Genomic DNA, 21219 nt, shown 5'->3' with positions numbered 1-21219 from the left:
TTTCAGAGTCTGATAGGATCATGTCAAAAGGACTTAGGCACCAACTCAAAGGGGCCCCCATTGGCCAAAATTGGGACAATTTCAACATTAAAAGAATGATTGGGGGCGCCTGGGTGGCTCAGTCGTTAAGCGTCTGCCTTCGGCTCAGGTCATGATCCCAGGCTCCTGGGATGGAGTCCCGCATCAGGATCCCTGCTCGGTGGGAAGCCTGCTTCTCCCTCTCCCACTCCCCCCGCTTGTGTTCCCTCTCTCGCTGTGTCTCTCTCTGTCAAATAAATAAATAAATAATCTTAAAAAAAATAGAAGAATGATTTAATTGACTTTACCTGATTGAAATACAATGAATATTTAAAAACCCGTAAGCCAATAATGACACTCAAAAAAGAGAAAGACAAAAAACATGAACTAACTCTTACACTAATGGTTTATTCTGAAATGTGGTAAAGGGAAAAAATTTTATCCTGCACTTCAAACAAAAATTGCATTTCACAGAAATCAAATAGCGTGCATTGAAGAAGGAAAGCTATTTTGCACAGAAAATTGCAAGTTTATCAAGTTGAGGGAATGATGAAACTTAAAAATCCCATTTTAGCGTACAGAGTTTCACTCTTACAAATGAAGAGTTATGGAGATTAGCTGCACAACAATGTCACTGTACCCCTGAAAATGGTTAAGATGTTAAATTTTAATGTTATGTATATTTGATCACCACTCTTCTTTAAATCCCATTTTATGATCACGTTGCCACCCCCAATGAGATAACTGATTCGGGTGAGAGCCACCAATGGATAATAACATTATTTAGATGAAAGACTGATAAGGAAGTCGATGTTTGCATGGTGCCAAAGTCTCATCTCACTCCTCCCAGATTATATGGGGGAAATATAAAAATCTCAATATAAAACATATAAAACATATAAAAATCTCAAAGGGGAAAATATAATTTTATAATGAGATCAATCTTTATCTTAATCAGTCTTAGCTACAATAATAGTGAAAAAACATGATATGGCCCCTGATAAGATATAATATGAAACATACAACTTGACCATTAAATACTCTTACCAAAAATGTTTATTCTCAATTAACTGAGCCTAAAGCTCTAAACTGTACTTTGTGTTAAATAAAGAATATGGAAGACGACTGTGAATACCACCACATGGCAATAATCAGACAAAGAGTCTGAAGAAAGAGTCAAAAAGAAATAGTCTACCAAACACTGGGCCTCTGCTTATATCTCTCCAACAGGTCACTGTCCTGAAAAGACAGTGAAAAGGGATGGGAAGAGGACAATTTGAGTAACAAAACCAATAACCAAACGTAGGATGGGCTCCTTGAAAGGGTCCTGGTTTGATAAATAAGCCATATAGGATGTCACAGGGGTGATTAAAGAGATTTTAGTATAGACTGGATATTACATAATATGAGAGAACTACTGTCAACCGGTTGTTATATGTAAGAATAGTGTTCTGGTTAAATGGGAAAATGTCCATATTCTTTTTACAAATACATAATAAAGAAATTAGGGTGAAATGTAATGCATTCCATAATTTATATTAAATTACTTCAGAGCAAAATATATATGGTAAAAAGTCAATGCAATGAAAAAAAATATCTAGGCAATGATCATCAATGGCTGCTAAAAATCCACCAGGCAAAAGCTTGATGGGAAATTTACAATGGACGGATCAAGCTGACTGACAATACCTGAATCCACTGATCAACCTTCACCCCAAGAAGACAGCCAACCATACACTACATGTCTTGAAGAAATGCAGTAAGAAACACAATTTGTATGAAGAATTCTCCAAACCACCACCACCATCAGAATCAATTAAGCCCCAGATCTACCTACCAATTTAAGAGGATATTCACAAAAGAGAAACATATTAACCACCACCAAAGCGATGCAATCAACAAAATCCAAAATGTGGGAAATTCTAAAGAAACAACACAGTTTCTTCAGCAAAGAAACTGAAAGAAAAAGAGGAGAAAACAACCACATATAAAGATACGTAAGAGACATATCAACCAAATGAAATGTAGACCTCATTTGGGTTCTGACTTGAACAAGCCAACCATAAAAATATTTATGAAACAAATGGGAACACATGAACACTCACAAATATTTACTATTAAGGAAATGTTAAATTTTTAGATGTGACAATGGATTTGTGGTTTTGTTTTTTTTATAAATGCTTATCTACTACAGACATATAAAAAAGTATTTATGAGTAAAGTGATATAATATCTAGGACTTGCTTTAAAACTATCCAGCAAGGGGCACCTGGTGGCTCAGTCAGTCAAGCATCTGCCTTCAGCTCAGGTCATGATCTCAGGGTCCTGGAATTGAGCCCCACATTTGGCTCCTTGATGAGCAGGGAGTCTGCTTCTCCCTCTCTTTCTGCCCCTCCCCCTGCTGCTCATGCACTCGCTCTCACTCTCAAATAAATAAAAAATCTTTTAAAAAAATAAAAATAAAAATAAACCATCCAGCAAGGCCAGAGTAGGGAGACAGGCGTTTGGTGGCATGTAGATGAGACAAAATTGACCATATGTTAATAATTAGCTAGAAGATGGGTTCATGGAGATTCATTACTCCATGTTTTATAGGTTCCATAATAAAAAGTTTAAAAAAAAAAAAAGAAAGCAGGGAATGAAGCCTCATCAAAGCACCTTTACCTAATCACAGAATTTTCTTCACCTACTACCTAACATAATAAATACCAACTAAGGTAAAATAAAATCTAGCAAAAGATTTACCAACACTGACAAGAGAAGGAAAAAGTTTGTAAGGCCTATGCCACAAGCCTCACCACAAATGAAAAAAGGGAAGAGCCTGGTGAATAGCAGTGTGAACCCATACTCAACTTTTACAAAGTGTACTAAACATGAGGGGGAAACTAAGTGGGGGCATATGGATGTACATTACACTATCTTCTCTATTTGTACATCTGAAGTTTTTCATGATAAAAAGTGATCACCACAGGGCACCTGGGTGGCTCAGTTGGTTAAGCGACTGCCTTCGGCTCAGGTCATGATCCTGGAGTCCCTGGATCTGTCTCTCTCTCACTAGCAAAACTGAATGTTTCCATATCGTGCTAGAAAAATCAAGACTGATTTTACTGTAAAATGTCTCACTTTAACTGAAAACCTGGTTTGTGGTCTGTAGAAATTACTAAGGCATCTGCTTTCTCCCTTTCTTTTTTGGAAAGGAAGCTGGACTAGAAACTCTTGTGTAATTTGTATTTGGATGTGGTGTTTGCAGAGGATTATTATCTTCCAAAATTTCTAAGTGGTTCCATCTGTTTTTATGGGAAATCTGGCTTAGAATGATTTGAGAAAATGAAGAACTAAGAAATCCAATCGCCTTTACAATTAGTCTTGGTATACTCTTTGAGTGGTTTTAAGAAGTAACAGAACCAAAGACATACTCATAGCAAAAAAAAAAAAAAATTAACTGAACCTGAAGCTGATAAAAAGCGTCTATGTAACTATCAATTTACAAAACAGAGGAACAGGTTAAAACTATGCCAAAGGAATAAAATCAGCAAAATAAAAACTGTAGGAATGACATAGGACAAACAATCCAAGTTCTTCAGAAAAAAACAAATTACAAGAAAATATAAAAGAGAAAAAGAGACAGAACCTATAAAGAGACTCACTATTCCACAATGTATTCACCTAATTTGGATCCTCTTTCAAACAAAAAACTGAAAGAAAACAAAAACAAATTAGAAATCTGAACAAAGTGAATATTTGATGATATTAAAAATTAACCATTAATTTTTTTAGATGTAATAATGATATTGTGCGGCTCAGTTGGTTAAGTGTCTGTCTTTGGCTCAGGTCATGATCCCAGGGTCCTGAGATCAAGCCCCCCATCAGCCTCTCTGCTCTGAGGGGAGCCTGCTTCTCCCTCTCCTGCTCCCCCTGATTGTGTTCTCTCTCTGTCAAATAAATAAATAAAATCTTTAAAAAAAAAAATGAAACATATATTGAGGGGCACCTGGTTGGCTCAGTCAGAGGAGCATGGGACTCTTGACTCTTGACTCATGCTGGGTATAGAGATAACTTAAAATAAATTTTTTTTAAAAAAATTAAGATATATTGAAATATATGTAGATGGAATGAAAAGATGCCTAGGATTTGCTTCAAAATAATCCTGTTGCAGGTAAAGTGACTAGGGATATAGATAAAGCAAGGCTAGCTACCAGCTGATCGCCGTTAAAGCTGGGTGATGGGGATGCACTGGGTGGGGAGAGCCATCAAACTATTCAATTTCCTTTGGTACATATTTAAAACTTTCCAAATAAAGCTGTTTCATTAAAAAAAGGAATAACGGGGCGCGCCTGGGTGGCTCAGTTGGTTAAGCGACTGCCTTGGGCTCAGGTCATGATCCTGGAGTCCCAGGATCGAGTCCCACATCGGGCTCCCTGCTCAGCGGGGAGTCTGCTTCTCCCTCTGACCCTCCCCCCTCTCGTGCTCTATCTCATTCTCTCTCTCAAATAAATAAAATCTTAAAAAAATAAAAAAAGGAATAACAAAGTTAGCTTATGAATTTTTTAACTTAAAAAAAATTTTAATATCTAAGAGAACAGTGAGACATTTTTTACCTAAAGTAGAATATTAACAAATAATTTAGAATTAGTATTTTTCATCTTGAAATAACTTTAATCGCCTTATTAAAATTTTAGCAAGTCAGAAAATGAGAATCATAAAATCTTTTTTTTTAAAGATTTTATTTATTTATTTATGAGAGACAGAGAGAGGGAGAGAGAGAGACAGAGGCAGAGGGAGAAGCAGGCTCCCAAGGAGCAGGGAGCCCGATGCGGGACTCGATCCCAGGACCCCGGGATCATGACCTGAGCCGAAGGCAGACGCTTAACCATCTGAGCCACCCAGGCGCCCGAGAATGGTAAAATCTTAAGACTTGGTGGCCTCAAAGTCCCACCTCCCACCCAGTGACTCCCCCTCCCACCTCCCAACAGGCAATTACCAGCCTGTGGCAGAGGTCCTTCAAACCCTAGGAAAGTCACTTTCTCCCAAGACAGCCCACTCCAGTCTATGCCTGCTCCAACTGTCAAAAAACTCCTCTTACACCAAAAAGGAAACTTTCTCCAGATCTGTTTTATCCATGAAAAAAAGGGTTTTTCAAACACAGATCACAGTCCATTCATGAGTTGTGAAATCAAGTTAGTAAATTGTTGACTGCTATTTTTATTATTATTATTATGCAGAAAAGAAAATCTCAGAGTGAATTGCACATAGTAAAGCTAAGACCAAACTTATGAAGCTTGTTTCTGTTCTTTACATAGATACACACACACACACACACACACACACATATTATACACATATACACACAGACTTCCATACTGATAAAGAGCCAAGATATAAAATCTATGTCTTATGGTGGGTTTTATCAAAAAAAAAAAAAAAGTTAGAAACCCAGCACTCAATGGGCGCCTGGGTGGCTCAGTTGGTTGAGTGTCTGATTCTTGGTTTCAGCTCAGGTCAGGATCTCAGGGTCCTGGGATTGAGCCCTGCATCGGGCTGTGCTCAGCGAGGAGTCTGCTTTAGATTCTCTCTCTTCTCCCTCTCCCTCTGCCCCTCCCCCCACTCATGCTCGCTCGCTCTCTCTCAAATAAATAAATTTTAAAAAAAAAGCCAGTGCTCAAAAGATAGCTCTCAAAACACCACAACAAGTTGCTCGCCCCTTCAGTCATCTCAATAGCTAGTTCCTCCTGTTGCTATGGTTTCTCCTAACCTCAACACCCCAGGCCCCCTTCAGGGACAAGGCTTTAGTCTAATCTTCCACTGGTTTTTATAGAACATAGTATCATGTACTATGTAGTACATACTACATAGCCCTTAAAATGCAGTACCTAAAAACCAACAAAATATTCCAAGTCAAAACAGAATAATCAATGACAGCCCACATTCCACCCTAAATATTTCACATATTCATTTAAAAACTTCCTTTGAGATACTGGCAGAGACTCCTCGAAGTGAGAAAGACTTAGCCTGGAAAGACTGTTAACAGATTATGATGGCAGGTGAAATCTTGGGTGACACAAAATTAGTCAAGAGCTAAGAGTCAAAGGCTGCGGACAGAATTCCAGGAAACGGGGAAAAGCTGAAGAGATAGTGAGAGGAATAGAAATCTCCAAAGAAAAGAAGTAGAACAAAGCATTGCAACATGTCAAAAGAGAATTTCGAAGACAATGCTAAGTCAAGAATGTCAAAAATAACACAGGGGAAGAAATCATTCAATAGATTTGACCACAGGACCATCTATTACCTAGATTAATGTCAGCACACTGGTGAGACCACAAGTCACAAGTCAACTTGCTTCGTATTGAGGTATACAAAGGCATCTACTACTTTTCAATAAATCTTCACATTGAAAAGAAGGCCAACACTGCACTTAGAACTCTTTGAAGGAGCTTATAATCAAGCAGACTTAACGTTCATTTCAAAAAAAAATTCATCTTATTTATTTCAACCGTTGCAACTAACAAGACAATCTGCATACAGCTTATTAGGTTTCCCTACAAACGTCCATGACATCTGTAAATCTGATCGGCAGTCCTTGTCTGTCATCATAAAACTCACTGGCAAAAAAAATATTTTAGATAAGAGATAGCCAAGATTAAAATTTCAGTAACAATCACTGCCACAGACTTCCCACAACCGAACAGCATTTTCTCAAAATTGCTATAAAGATACCATTGGGGTGCCTGGGTGGCTCAGTCAGTTAGGAGTCTGCCTTTGGCTCAGGTTGTGATCTCAGGGTCCTGGGATCAAGTCCCACATCGGGCTCCCTGCTCAATGGGGAGTCTGCTTCTCCCTCTCCATCTGCCCCTCCCCCCTCCATTTATGCTCTCCTCTCTCTTCTCTATTAAATAAATATTTTTTTAAAAAAGATACCATGAAAGCTTTATCAAATGTTTTGCCAAAATCCTATGTCTATGTTTTTCCTCTAAGGAAGGACACTTTAAATGACTTTCTCCATAGAGACGAATGAATGAGGCACATACATCTTATATGGATTAGGACTTAATTCAGGGCACCTGAACCATTTAAAAGAAAGGCACAAGAAGCAACATCACTTCCCCCAACATCACACTCAGTAACTGGTTGAGCTGGGACTTGGGGCTAGAACAATTTTCTTTCTACCCTCTGCTCCCAGGAAAAAAGGGAAGAAAAAAAAATATCAGGTACCTGGTTTGTTAAAATTCCAGTCACTAAAGACCCAGGACAAACTCCCACAAAAGTCTACTCTTTCAGGACAGATCAATGATAGCCGAAGTTCCAATACACCTGACACTTCAAGGTACTCAAGTAAAAGCAAAAGTTTTGATCGTTCAATGGTACTTTGAACTACTGACTTCAGCACCTCCTTTGTGACCTTGTCAACATTCCAGCTGGACTCAACATTCCATTTAAAAAAACAGTGGGGGAAAAGTAAGACAAACATCAGTACTTACCACCTTTCTAGGATCTGTATGCTTCTACCTCTCCCCTTTTCTCCTTTATAACTATAGACAGTAAAGGAACAAGAGTAGAATCTCATTAACTGCTTTCCAGTTTCTGAATGAAAACTACCTCCAGTGATCAAATTAAAATTACACACTAATCCAATAGTGTGGGATTGGCCATGGTTCAAAATAGTTACCACTGGGGAGGAGAATGCAAGTAGGAATAGGGTATGAAGAAGGAATTTACATGTATCTTAGGGATAATAGAGGACAGCAGTTACAACTGCATACTCTGGAACCAGACCACCCAGGTTCTAATCCCTCCTCTGCCATTAATTAGCTGAGTGACCCTGAGCAAGTTATTTAACCTTGTGGGGCCTCCGGTTTCTTACAGGTAAATCTAGAACAACAGTACCTACCCTGGGTTACACAGCAAGGATTCAACAAAAACACTAAGCAAAAGTGCTCATAAAACAGTATCTGGCACATATTAAGTATTCAAGAAATGTTATCAATATCTTCTAATTCAACACATAATGTCTTTAAAAAGAAAATAAACTAGACATTAAAATATATTTCAATGGAGTACATATTAAAATAATTCAGCATGTAATGACTTTACAAAGGAAACATACTAAACTGTATTTTAATTAAAAGTAAAAATTAGGGGCGCCCACATGGCTCAGTCAAGTGTCTGACTCTCGATTTCAGCTCAGGTCATGATCTCAGGGTCGTGAAATCTAGCCACACATTGGGCTCCATGCTGGGCGTGGAGCCTGCTTAAGATTCTCTCTCTCCCCCTCTGGCCCTCCCTGCTCACGCACTCTCTCTCTAAAAAATTAATTAATTAATTAAAAGTAAAAATTAAAATATAAAATAAACTACCTCTCACATAAAAATCCTGCCTTTATTAATTAGGAAACGCATTTCAACTACTAAGTGTCAGCTTCAGCTATAATGCCAACCTTTTGATTTACAAATAGGATGTATAAACTAATATATGATCCATGTTTGAATCATGCACTTTCCCTTTATACTGCCAGACCAACACATGGCAGGTTGATCTGATTTTACAATAACTGTGTAGTCCCATTAAAATTCAGTCAGCTGAAAAAAAATGTTTCACTTGGTCTACTTCTAACATATTGCCAACTAAACCATGCTAAGCAAAAGAAGAATGAAAGAGAAAGAGAGGGAGCGTGGGAGAGAGGAAAGGAGAAAAAAGGAAAATCTAAAATCATTCAAGGCTGGTGTAAATATAGGAACCGTGAAGGGGAAAAATGTATGGAACAGCAACACCACCTTGAGAATATACTGGAGTTTGAAGATCAGCTCTGATTTGGTTTAGAAAGTACTGGGGTTTTTAGCACTGGCTGAAGCATTTCCTATGTCCACAATGCTACATTTAGATGAAACTGCTTTCACTGATCAAAACAAGAGTCAGATATTTATTCCAAAAACATGGCAACTGACCATGTTGCAAAGGAACTAATTTCTATAATTCTAAAAAAGCAATAATGAACATCAACTTTACTTTGGAGACTAGAAAGCACATGCCAGGAAGAAGGGGCAGGAGGAAATATCTTACCTAACTACAAATGAAATTATATGATGTCTAGAATTTGCTTCAAAATAATCCTGGGAGGAGGGTAGTATCGAGAGTGGAAAGAAAAATATAGATGAGATGTGACTGGCTATGGCCTGGTAATTATCAAAGCTGGGTGAGGGTACCTGGGGTTCACTATGTTAGTGTTCTCTCTACTTCTGAATGTATCTTAAACTCTCCATAATAAAAAGTTTAAAAAGAAAGAGACTTTTCTGTAACTAAACAATGGTACATTCCTTCTGCCAAAAACCACGTCAATAAATAATCAGATACAGTAAAAACACGACTTTAAAAAATTCCACCAACCACAAACGGGTCGTGAGAAAAGTGCCACATTGTCCTTCACTGCTATCATGTGTGCTGCACGGAGCAAGTAACAAACACATACATCACAGATCCACGGAATGCTCTAAAACCTACCCGCAGTTCTTCCCATTTAAGCTTGCAGCACTGGGGACGAAAGTGAACTGGCCTCAATGAGGAGAAAAGCTCGAGCCACATCTGCACTACCATGCTCCCCACATCCACAGCTCTTCACTGCAGAGCTGCAAAAGTTAAGAATATCTTCCACATACCTTTATTTTTCTGTTGCAGGTGGGGGAAGTGGGGGGGGGAAACAAATGTATTCATATTCCCATATGTGTGCAATTTAAAACAGACAATCTTGGCATTAAAGAAATTAAGATGCAGGCTTTACTGATGTTGATTTTAATGGCTAAGATCCAAAAACAGTTCTGGTTACAAACTCATGGATAAACTCTTGATTCCTTTGTCAGTAGACAGACCCAACTCATTCTTGACACTTTAACCTTTCCCATACACAATCTGTATTCATTTTATTAGAAAAAACGAGTTTCCCTTTTTCTCCTTAAGAGAAGTAGATTTAAAGAAAATTTTTCAAGGAAGATGTTCATTTAGCAGCTTTTCTAGCAGAGTCCAAAAGCAATTAAACAGAGCATCCCGGGGAAAAGTGAAAGATTATCACAGTGAGAGTGGGCTCCCCAAACAAAGGGTGAATATGCACCATTGTCTAGCATATGACCCTGCCAAATTTGCTTTTCAAAACCTAGTGAAGACCTTTGGCACCATTTTCTAATAATCCCATAGGACTTCTACTTCCTTGTTTTTTCAACAGTATCTCAAAATGTTGACACACTTATTGAACTATTTTTGGAAGACCTAGCTCTGTCTACCTTCAGGGTTCAAGATACAAATAGATGAGAGCTACAGGACAGACCTCTAGCTACAAAACTTGGCAGGCTTCCTGAGTTCTCCAAGAAAAATTCAATTGGCAACTCCATTAGCAGCAGAAGAGGACAGAGCAAAGGCAACAACTCTGGACACAAGGAGGCCTTGGCTGTGCCTGAAACCCCATTATGAAACTGAATGACTCTGGGTAAGTTTAACCTCTTCCTGACTCACTTTTCTTCTCTGTCAGACACAGAGTATGAAATCGTTTTAAGAATCAAGTGAGAGGGGCGCCTGGGTGGCTCAGTCATTAAATGTCTGCCTTGGCTCGGGTCATGATACCAGGGTCCTGGGATCGAGCCCTGCAGAGCCCTGCATCGGGCTCCCTGCTCGGCGGGAAGCCTGCTTCTCCCTCTCCCACTCCCCCTGCTTCTGTTCTCTCTCTCACTGTGTCTCTCTCTGTCAAATAAATAAATAAAATCTTTAAAAAAAAAGCATCAAGTGAGAAAAATGTTCTAATGATTCACTTTGAAAAGAAAAAAAAAAGCTTTACAAATTAAAACAATTTTTAAAAAAAGAAAAGAAAAGAAAAGAAAAGAAAAGAAAACCATTAGAAGTCTCTGCCACGACCACCACATACAGTTTTATGCTGTTACCGATTAGGAGAAAGAAAAAAATCTATCAATGACCTTGATGAAGAAAATGATATTTTGAACACACCCAATGTTTCTCAAACTTCACTCACATACCAACTTTATAGTTTTTGCCAAATCCAAACACTTAAAGATAAAGATAGTTATCTTTAAATCAAGTTACTTAAAAAATACCTACTTTAATTTAGCCTTATGCTAAGTTAATATCAATGAAATCATAGGTTTGAAGCACTTGTCTGTTTTTCTGACGTACACTGACATATATATTTAACCAGTAAAAGAAAAAGATTCATCTGTGTACTTAACTCATTTTAACATACCAACACACTTCGGGGAAATACTATCCTGATCTACTGTCTGCAACGCCTTCTACATGAAGGAACGGAGTACTTGAATTTATGAATCTGTAAAACCCACCAAACAATTTAACCTACACTAACCACACACACATATGAGTCTTTGGGTCTTCCGGGGCTTCCTCACACCTTCCAGCCACTACCTTATTCAGAACTCCATTTCTGTTGCCCCAAACTCCATAAACAAAAATCCCTCATATGTGTATCTTCACATGAGTGTAATTCCCACTTCCTCTTCATGCCCTAGTAATGAAATTTTTGCCCTGAAAGTATTTAACAGAATCCACAGGAGTTCAAAGTTTCCTCTAATCCCTGAATCAATATTCAAAGAATATTTAAATACATGTATGCAAACCATGTAACAGTCTAAACTAAGGTATTCAGAACACTATAAAATTAGGTTGCCATTTCTTTTTTTTTTTTCCAAAGATTTTATTTATTTGTGAGAGAGAGCACAAGCAGAAGGAGCTGCAGAGGGAGGAGAAGTAGGCTCCTCGCTGAGCAGGGAGCCTACTGTGGGGCTCGATGAGCCGAAGGCAGATGCTTAACTGACTGAGTCACCCAGGTACCCCAAGGTTACTATTTCTGAAACATATCCGCCAAACTTTTTACTGTGTAAAAAGGGAGAGAGAGAGCATGAGCAGTGGGGAGGAGCAGAGGGAGATGGAGAAGCTCCCCGCTAAGCAAGGAGCCCAAAGTGGGGCTCGATCCCAGGACCCCAAGATCATGACCCAAGTTGAAGGCAGATGCTTAACCGACTGTGCCACCCAGGTGTCCCTACTGTGTATTTTTAAATCTAATTCAAGTACATACTGTAAGATTTGTAAGCATTTGTACTGAACTAATCCTTGAAATTATCACAAGAAAAAAAATAAATAATACATTTGCTGAAGTCTTCCTAGGAAGCACCTCCTTGTTCAAAGATATATAAGTCATCCACTCCCATCCACCCTAGATGTTAGCTCAATCATCCGACTTTCTCTTTCTCTCTCTCTTCATATATATGAATATGAATATATATACATATGTATATTATATATATATAATATATAACTGAAGTTCAACTCAGTATCTGGCATGAAAAAAAGGACAATTTTATTATGGCTGCAGTCCCTACCAAACTGTGAGTACCACAGTCATCTTGGGAATTTTATTTTTATCAATTTAAAACCCTAAATCAGTGGATTGAACATGAGTTAATTTCTGTTCCCTCCCAAAACCACACTAAAATGACAGTAAGGAAATTTTTTTTTAAAGGGGAGGGACAAAAAAAGGGAGGGGATAGGCCAGCAGATGCGATATATCAACAGAATTTGAGAAGATGGGAAACAGATGTACAAAGTAACTGACTTAGCAAAGCAGAGGAAGCCAAAGCTGAATCCCCATTCTGGTGGAGGCCCACAAGAAGCAATCTGCATGCTGGGAGAGGCCCTGAGAGCCTAGGAAGTGGAGATTACAGATGCCACTGAGGGCTGAGATGAGAGAAAGAGCTGAAAACAGCTCGTGGAACACTGAAAGCCCCCTTCCTCTTTCCCTCTCTCCCCCAGCCTTTGCAGCCAAAAGACAAGACGTTCACTCTATAGATCAGTTGAAGGAGGTCTCTGGAATCCAGAGCCAGAGAGCAGATGTGAGGGGCACACAGAAAACACGGAGGCCTGATGACTCAGTCAACACATATTCACAAAGTGCAAAACAGACAAAATATTTGCCTTCTTGCAGTTTACACTCAGATGATAATAATACATGCTATAGAAGAAAGAAAGGAAAGGAAGAGATTTAAGGCATACTAGGCTAGGTGTGGGAGTGGAGCTGTAGTTTCAAATAAATGATCACAGAACACATAGATCTGAAGGAGTTAAGGGAGTAAGCAATGCAGGTATCTGAGGGAAGAACATTCCAAAGGGAAAACAAGTGCAAAGGGCCATCAAGTAGGGTTAGACTGGAGATACTATAGACAGGGGGAAAAAAGGACATTACCAAAAAGGAAATTCAGTGACCAAGGAGCAGCTTGGAAAATAGGAAAACAAAAAATCTCAGCAGAGAGGTTAGAAGAAAACACTGAAGAAAGCCAACAGCCAAACAAAAAGACAAAGAGATGGTATAAAACAGAAACAAAAAACAAAAAAACAAAAAAATACTAATAAAATTGGAAAGTCAATCTAGAAAATTCAACATCCAAATAACAGAAGTTTCAGAAAGATCAGAGAACATAGAGGGAGAAATTATCATAGAGGAATATTTCTAAAAGATAAGAGTTTCCAACCTGAAAGAGCCCACTGAGTGAGTGTCCAGCACAATGAGCAAAAAACCTCCCACACCCAAAGCACACCATCGTGAAATTTCAAAACACCAAGTTCAAAGAGAAAATCCTAAAAACTTCTAAGGAGAACAAACCAGCCACAAACACAGAAGCAGAAATTAGAATTGTGTCGCTCCTTCTCAACAGCACCGGTATGCCAGAATACAACAGAATAATGCCTGTTGAAAAAAACCTTTGAAAAAATTCAAAGGTTAAGTAATCACTAACTTAGAATTCTATACCCAGCCAAACTATAAAAGCATTCACCTTAAGAGTACAAACAGGCATTTTAGGGGCACCTGGATGGCTCAGTCAGTAGAGCATGTGACTCTTGATCTCAGGGTTGTGAGTTCAAGCCCCACAGTGGTCATGGAGCCTACTTTAAAAAAAAAAAAAAAAAGGCATTTTAAGAGTGGAAAAAAGCTGCTTTAAGAGATGCAAGGTTTCAAAAAATTCACTTTCCACTTGCACTTTCTTGGAAACTACTGGAGGATATAGTCATACAAAGTAAGAGTTAAGAAAGAGACATAGAGCCCAGTAACCCGGGAGCCCAGTAAGAAAGGCAAAGGGAATTCCCATAATACAGCTGCACAGTAGCTCCAGAAATAAACCAGTCCAGCAAGATGGAGGTTTCCTAATCTCAAAAATAAGAACTGAACTAAAAGAGCAGTTTTTGATCTTGTTTCCCAAAATGCTTTCAAAAACTACTCCCAAAAATCTCTCTCTGACACTCAGACACACATACACACACACAACATGCACACGCGCGCACATAAACACACACTTTACTAAAGTCTCAGGCAGTTCATAAACCACACTGGCCAGTACCTTCCCCACTAACCCCACTCCACATCAAGTGTGTCTAAACTAAATACTCTCCATGCTCCTTTCTGGCCCCTAAGGTGAATGAACCTAAGGGATAGCCTGTCTGGACGAAAAGAAAAAGACCTAAGAATTATGGCAAAGTGTAAATTACATTCTAATTTAATGTCTTTAAGATAGTGGGATGTGTATTTATACTGGTAGAATATATAGGAAACTCAAAAATATGATTAAACTCAGCACTGTTGTTATCATGGTGGTGGTTCCACCTCAACAGATCTAGAAACCTGAATTCAGGGCTTAGAAAAGATGATTAGAGAGGAGATAATCAGAACTATACGAAAAGTTTCCAAAATCACAGTTCTCTTGGGGTGCCTGGGTGGCTCAGTTGGTTGAGCGTCCCACTCTTGGTTTCGGCTCAGGTCATGATTGCAGGGTCATGAGATGGAGCCCCTTATCAGGCTCCATGCTCAGGGTGGAATGTGCTTGAGATTCTCTATCTTCTTCTGCCTCTGCCCCTTCCCCTGCTCCCCCCTCTCTCCCTGTCAAAATAAATTAAATCTTAAAAAAAAAAATCACAGTTATCTTGGAATGAGGCAATCAGAAGGTAACATAAGTCTTTATGTAGCTGAACATTTTTTTCAAAGAGGTTAATAGTGAGGCCATAACAAGAGCAAAGCAAGAGGAAACTGGCTTTTCAGTTACAGAATGCAAGCTTTCGTTTAGATACAATGAACTTCCCTACCTGATCTAGACAATAAGGTGTCTACAGATGAACAGACAAATCACTTTGGAGCCCTTTCCATGTACTCTAGTTCTTAACCTAGAAAGAACAAACACCATCCCCATTACACTGAAGTTAGAAACATATGCCAAATGTTAACTTGGCTACCTAAAACAAAACCTTACTGAAGATATTTGTTGGAGTGAATAAACAGATAATTCTTATTCCTCACATATATTCCATATTACTGTAAGGATTATTTAGGAGGCAATCTACATACATCTAGACCTTTATGGCTCTAATTTGCTAAAGTGAAAAAATATTAATAGGCAGAGCAATATCCATGAAATGAAAACATATTTCCATATTATAAGTAATTGAGAATATGAAATTAGCACAATTTCAACCTTCAGGAAAAAAATCCAGAAGCAGTATAAAATGTAGTATTGTTCCTATACTAACAGGTAAGTGACGTCACTTTAAAAATGAGAAAATTGAGGGGAGCCTGGGCAGCTTACTCAGTTAAAGGTCTGCCTTAGGCTCAGGTCATAATCTCAAGGTCCTGGGATCGACCCTGCGTCCAGCTCCCTGCTCAACAGGGAGCCTGCTTCTCCCTCTCCCCAACTCATGCTCTCATTCTCTCTCTCTCAAATAAATAAACTCTTTTTTTAAAAATGAGAAAATTGAGAAAACCACTGAAATTCTCATTAAAATAAATACTATCCCAAACACTGGGTATTGAGAGAAGTTATACTTCTAGACATGAAAAACACACATCTAAGAAACCCACACAGATCTCAACCCAACCACAAAGTGAGAAGAGCAAATCCCCTATATGAAATATTGCCTACATGACATTTCTACATGAAATAGTACCAGGTTCTACATCAACTCCAGCTTTCAAAGAATCTTCACTAAAAGCACCTCCAAAATATTCTACAAAGGTTCAATGAATAGATTTGTCAAACATATTAAGTACAATGTTATAGATACTCCACATAACAAATATATATACATATATACATGAATATATTCCCTCTCTCATACAAAATGCACACCCATACACACTTTACAGAAAAGCTTTATAAAGCACTGGTTATCACTATCAGTTATTTCTAGCTATTAGAGATGATTCCTCTCTTTCCTTTTTGGCTTACCTATAACTTCTATATAACTATAGTATTTTTACTCGGGAGGCCATTCCCCTATAGCTAATGATACTAGCCATGACTCCATGTTAGATTTTAGTCTGGGGCACTGCCCAGATGAATGATAGATATCTTACCAATATTGAGCTGCTGATTTGTGCCAAAACGTGGCATTTCCAAAGGATGCTCTGTCTGGAATCTGTGGGGGATTTATATACAAATCTTCTATTAACTCAGGCCTTCCAAAGAGTCTGGAAATGTTTGTGTGTTGGGGAAAGAGGACAAGGGCTGAGAGTGGATTTGCTGACTCCTAAAGGTCCAGACCCGAGATTCCAAGATTCTATAAAAGGGCAGTAAATTAGGGTTTGGCTAGTATTTGCTAGACTACTGAAGCCAGCATAAACATTTACTTACAGCTTTTAAATCTGTAAGGGTACCCAGTGGTTAGGTACAGTAATTCTGAATCTGAGAAAGCAAACAAGGCCACTGGAAATGTTTCTAAATAAAGGTGGGGCGGGGGAGGTAGGCACATTTCCTTTGTTTTCTCCAAGTAAGAACAGAGATTTTAGAAATGCAAAATTTGACTCTTAGCAGTATAGATCCCTATAAGCTACTATATTGCCTTACAAAAATATTAGCAAGGCATACTTTTCCAAAAAGGCGACACATAGCTTTCAAAAAGACTACTTCGGTTTAAAAAACAAAGACAAAAGGCCCATACTTTCCTGTGGAAACAGAAACAAAGTCAAATCTTTAAAAATATTTAGCATTCTACTATATAAAATATAAACCCCACATTCCTAAATAAAATGGCAAAGATAAAAACCCTTACAGTTTTCTAGCCACAGTAATATGAGAGTGGTGATTCAGAGCAAAACCTGATGTTAAACATAACTATACAATATTACTAATTACAGAGTAATTTTACCAATAAATATTTTGGTTGAGAACTGCTTTGTCATCTTTGCAAGTATTTTTAGTTGAAAGCAAATGGTTGGGTAGTACACATGGACATGGTTATGATTTTTAAAAATCTGTTCTTAAAATCTGGTGACTGGATAGGCCTTCTAAACTCGATTCTTTATAACTGGTAATTTGGAAAGGGTAAGCCACAGAAACGTTACGTTAAGAGGCAAAGGACCGAACAAGCTCACCAACTCAGATCAGCACAAAGCTAATCTCGAAAGCGTCGAGTGCTCACAAATCTAACAATGACGGGCCCGGAGAGTCAGTAATGCCTGTATGTGTACTAAAAGCTACCTCTCCAAATACAGTAAGAGCTACCTGAATTTCCTCATTTTACATTTGCACAGTTATTTTTTGCAGTTATTTTCCCTTCAGATTCATCCCCTAAATCTGCAAATTTGCTTCTATTTGGGATTAAATTTCTGATTTTAACGTATATACCCAGTTGCACACATACCCAATTTAATAATACATACCCAGTTGAAAATATTCCATAACAGCTTACATTTTTTAAAGAAGTCAGTAATAATTTTACTAAAATTCTAACTTTGTTAAATTATCACTTTTAATCGTTTTAAGCAATCCCCATCTGATTCAGACACTAAGAATTTGAAGTTGGGGGCTCAAGTCACCCACCTATTTTCTCTGGAAGGTCTTTGCACAGTGCTCTAACTACTGGGACTGGAGGTAAAAGATTAAAGAACTGTTATGACTAGGTCTTTCTTAAAGCAGGGTGTTTTAAAAGGAAAGAAACTGTCCCCTCCCCTTACTCTAAATGAGCAGTCTCTTGTTCTCAGCAGTCCTTCTGCACACAAGACCACTACTGACTTCAGTGGGAATTCTGCCCAAGAAGTGAGGAAGACAGGAGAGGATTAAATGAGCCCTAAATCCACGCCATTGTTCCAAGTCATTATCACTTGTACAGTTCTCCAATAACCTCCAAAGGGTAGATATCTGAGGTTTGATGGTGGTTCTCAAACTGAATTACAGAACTGATCACGCGAGCTCTAACAGGTGACACTGGCTGGCTCTTTAAAAATTGTGTCAGCCTGATGTATGGCAGTCGTTTGGCCCTTATCATAATCCAAGATTGCGTGGCAATGCAGCCCCATCAGTGACTGCAACAGCAGTCCAGTGATTTCTCACAGCAATGAGGCTGCAAACGGAAACTGAACAGGAGTTAAGTACTATTGGTTTCCCAGTAAAAACTATTCAAAGCCTGAAAATCCTACATCCCAGCTCCTGCGGCCAAGAAATTGACTCAGGTTTCCTCAAGTGTTATAAACCCAAGGTGAAATGTGATAGAAAGCTAAACTAAACTGCTAATTCTCACACAGTATTATAGAGAATATAGAAATAATGCATTCCGGTGGGAGAAGAAAAAGGGGGGGAGGAGAGAAGAATATGGACGAATAATGGCAAAACTGTAAGAATCCTTAAAAAAAAAAAAAGCTTACATAACAGTAAGAAGAACAAATCTCTGGCACGACACCCCAAAGACAACATTTCGGAGGCAAGAAGTTCAAGAAACTGAGGAAAAGATGTGATTCAAAAAAAAAAGAAATCCACTGCTCTAGGTTCCACCTTCCCTCCCTCTTAATCACAGCGGCAGCGGTTGTAGTGATCAGAATTCAATTCAAGGCATCCTCAATTAATAGGGAGGGCTTCTCAGGAGACCCTCCTTAAAAATAACAGACTGTAGGCGAGAGCTGTTCTAATCTCACCAAAAAACCCTGACCTCGGAGGAGGTGAGCGATTTTGGGAAGTGTAAGGACCGACCCCGCAGACACCCCGGCGGCTGGGGCGGGGGGGGGGGGGCAGCGTCTCGTTTGGTTCCGTTCTTCTCTTCTCTCCCCCTGCAGCTCACCTAAAACCGTTCCCAACCCTCTGTCCCCAGCACCAGAGGAGGCAAATGAGCCACCGGGGCAGAGATGGCCTAGGAGTCGCAGTTGTAGGGAACAGAGCGCAAGACTGCACCGCTCTCCGCAGCGGCCCGGGCCGCAGGCGTCCTCCCGGACGGCTACCCCGGCGCGCGCGGGCGGACGCCGGGCGGAACGGCTCGGCGGGGCGCGTGGAGCCGACGCGCCCCCCTAGCCCAGCTCCCTGCAGAGCCCACGCGCGCTGCCGGCCCGGGGAGGTGCGGCGTCCTCGTCCGCGTTTCCTCTCCCCAAACGATCCTCCTGACGAACGCCGCCGCCGCCGCCGCCGCCGCCGCCGCCTCCCGGGAGCCCCCGAGTTGTGCTCCACACTGGGATCGGCTCGCGCGCCGCGGCCCGCGCCCGGGATGGAGCCGGATTCCTCCTCCAGCCTCTCCGCGGGGCCCCGGACGCGCGACCCGAGCCCACGGGCACCTCGGCAGGGCGGGCGCAGCCCTCACCATGCCCCCAACTCTGCCGGCTCGGACCAGACGTGGCCACGACTCCCGGGAAGGGAGATAGGGGGGACGGCAGTGGAGCGGGGAAGCGGGAATCCGGCCTGGAGCAACAGGACCCGGACCTCCGGGCGGGAATGGGGTCCGGTGGAGAGGGGGAGGAGAGGAGAGAGGGAGCGGCAGAAAATCCCAAAGCCGGTCGCCCTCCCCCACGGTGGGACCGTCCCGCCACCGCTTCCTGCCAGGGATCAGCTTCCCAGCTGCAGCCAGAGGAAAAATCCGAGCCGCTCCGGCAGCTCAGCAGGGACTGGCCGCTCGGCCCGGGCTCCCCCGACCCAGGCCCTCCATTCCGCAAGCCCGCAAGCCTCCTTACCCGGACACTGCACCTCCAGGGGCTCGCTCGCCGCGGGGACTGGTCCCGCTCCAGCCCCAGCAGCCGGGCCGCGGAGCCCGCCTCCTCCCTCCGCTAGGTTTCAAATTGAAATTCCCTGGCTGGGGCCGTCAGAGGGAGGACTCGGCGCGCCAGCCCCGCCCCCTCGCGGCGGAAGCCCCTCCTGCGCCTCCGGCGCGGAAACCCCCGCGGGCCGCACCACGCCCCCCGCTCTCAAGCCACGCCCCTGGGGCAGCCCTTCCCGCGGGATTCGCGGTCGCGGTCGCCGGGTACCCAGGGCTGGAAAGATGCGTCTGGCGGTCAGAACTGCCCTGGTTAATGACTGCTAATGCCCGTGTGCAAGGCCTTTTTATCCGCCACATCCCGCCCTTAAGTCCTTTTTACCAACTTCTTAAAAGTTATTTCTTCAAAGTGCATTCACTGACTAATCCTTTATTGAACACCTCTTCGGTAGCAGACACAAGGCTAGACCCTGGAAACACGGAAATAAGAAAAGTGCGTCCCCCTCAGTTGAGACTGGAAGAAGTGGTTTCGCAGCGAAGGCATTGAAAAGGAACCATTGATTCTTCCTGTGGGAAGGGCTGGAGGGATTGGGGAAATCCCAGAGAGGAGGGACTTTTAAGCTGAACCCAAAGTCTGAGCAGGAATTTTCCAGGCAGCGGCCTGGGAGCCTGGATTGCAGAGCAGGACAAGGCTGAAGAGGCTGCGCGCGCGCGCGCACACACACACACACACACACACACGCACGCACGCACACGATACCTCCCAGGGCTTTGCTTTTATATAATAACACGACTTTTTCTCAGATTCTGCTTATTGCATCTTTTCTGAACGTGGGCATATCAACAGGGATGCGCAGGTCATTGCCTCGGGCATTTGCCACTAATGCACCTCTTGTTCTTTACTTCCTCCCTGCTTTAATGAGGGCTTTAGTGACTCTACCTAGGCCAAAGTCTTCTTTTCTTTGCTAAACATAACCTTTTCTAGAATGAACAACATCGAATGGAACCTTTGTTACAATATCTTCCGTGTGCACGGTGCTTTTCAGCTGACAAAGCCCCTTCACATTTTTTACCATTTGATACAATAACTTTATGGAAAAGACAGGGCGAGTATTATCTCCAATACATCAAAGAGAAAATGAAGATGGGAAGACAAACAGTTTGCTAAGGTCCTGCAAGTAAGCAATAAAAATAATAATAGCTAACATC

The 21219-nt window shown here is 41.0% G+C and overlaps 1 protein-coding gene across 21 annotated transcripts in view; it reads right to left on the bottom strand.

The window, feature by feature from the left end:
- The window catches only part of EPB41L2 (erythrocyte membrane protein band 4.1 like 2), a 205546-nt gene extending 185431 nt beyond the window's left edge, over positions 1–20115 (bottom strand). For 18 of the 21 annotated variants that reach the window (XM_027601138.2, XM_027601149.2, XM_027601153.2 and 15 more), the window contains exon 1: positions 19991–20115. The gene's annotated coding sequence lies outside the window, so the exon portion shown is untranslated. Of the gene's footprint in view, positions 1–7227; positions 7344–7493; positions 7539–19113; positions 19227–19990 lie in introns of those variants that run through there. The other 3 variants (XM_027601145.2, XM_027601143.2, XM_027601144.2) reach the window with 3 other exon arrangements.
- Between the last annotated feature and the right edge of the window lie 1104 nt (positions 20116–21219).

Source organism: Zalophus californianus, chromosome 7, assembly GCF_009762305.2.
Source record: "Zalophus californianus isolate mZalCal1 chromosome 7, mZalCal1.pri.v2, whole genome shotgun sequence".
Classification (NCBI taxonomy): domain Eukaryota; kingdom Metazoa; phylum Chordata; class Mammalia; order Carnivora; family Otariidae; genus Zalophus; species Zalophus californianus.
Note: the sequence above shows the minus strand (reverse complement) of the source record. Positions and strands in the feature narration are given on the sequence as shown.